Source organism: Tupaia chinensis, unplaced genomic scaffold (genome assembly GCF_000334495.1).
Source record: "Tupaia chinensis unplaced genomic scaffold, TupChi_1.0 Scaffold000083_1, whole genome shotgun sequence".
NCBI lineage: Eukaryota > Metazoa > Chordata > Mammalia > Scandentia > Tupaiidae > Tupaia > Tupaia belangeri.
Window position 1 is genome coordinate 264,339 of NW_006159544.1, and position 1,426 is coordinate 265,764.

Consider the following 1,426-nt stretch of genomic DNA (forward strand, 5'->3'; position numbering starts at 1 on the left):
GGGGGAGCCCCCCCCCCGCAGTTTAAAAACCTCCAAAAAAAAAAAAAAAAAAAAAAGAAAGAAAGAAAGAAAGATCCCAAAGGAAGAAAACCTGTGTAGTTCATTCTATGAAGCCCCCATCATCCTGATTCCAAAAAACGACAAGGACATAACATAAAACTTCAAGTCAATAAACCTGATGAATACAGATGCAAAAATTCTCAACAAGATACTAGTAAATCATATCCAACAACACATCAAAATGATTATACACCATAACCAAACAGGCTTTATTCCAGGGATGCAAAGACAGTTAAACATATGCAAAACAGTAAATGTAATACATCACACTAACAGAAGAAAATATAAAATCCATATGATTATATCAATCAATGCAGAAAATGCATTAGATAAAATACAACATCCCTTCTTGATTAAGACTTTTAGCAAAATTGGCATAGATGGGACATTCCTCACCACAATAAAAGCCATCTGTAACAAATCCATAGCTAACATCACACTGAATGGAGAAACGCTGAAATGTTTTTCACTAAAAACTGTAACAGGACAAGGCTGCCCTCTTTCTCAACTCATCAACATAGTACTGGAAGCTCTAGCCAATGCAATCTGACAAGAGACTCAAATAAAAGGTATTCAGATAGGAAAAGAAGTGAACTTATCTCTTTGCATATTATGTAGTGCTATACATAGAAAACCCACACACACCAAAAACCTCCCAGATATGATAAATGAATACAGCAAAGTGGCAGGATACAATATTAACATACAAAAATCTATAGCAATTTTATTGATCAACAATGAACAAGCTGAGATAGAATGGAAGAAATAAATCCCATTTACAATAGCTACAAAACCAATAAACTATCTAGGAATAAACCAAACTAAAGAAGTCAAAGACCTCTAAAAGGAAAACTATTTAACATTTGAAAAGTAAATTTATTTTATTTTTTAATTTTTAATTTTTTTATTTAACTTCATTTATTCATTTATTTTTTTTAAATTTGACCAGAGAGAGACAGAGAGAGAGAGAAAGAGATTGAGAAAGCAAGCCACCAGGTCCAGGACTTGAATCGTGGTCCCTAGTTTTTTTTTTAATTTTTTAATTTTTATTTTCTACATTAATTCACTATACACCATCACCAATGAATTTTCCCATCCAAAATACACTGTGCATTGGTTCAATCAAGCACATCAACATACATGTTCTCAGCAAATAATTTTCTCTTACATCCTGCATACCTTGCCCCTTGTCTTGCCATCCCTGATTCCCCATCCCCCACCCTCTGCTATGTCCCATCTTCCTCCTCCATTGTCCCTGGCATCCATGGTTGCCCTCCATGCCTTCCGCCCTCCCCTTTCAATTGTTCTGCCAATGAACTTAATTAGTCTAAATATATCCAATAGCTAGCACAGCTGACACATACCT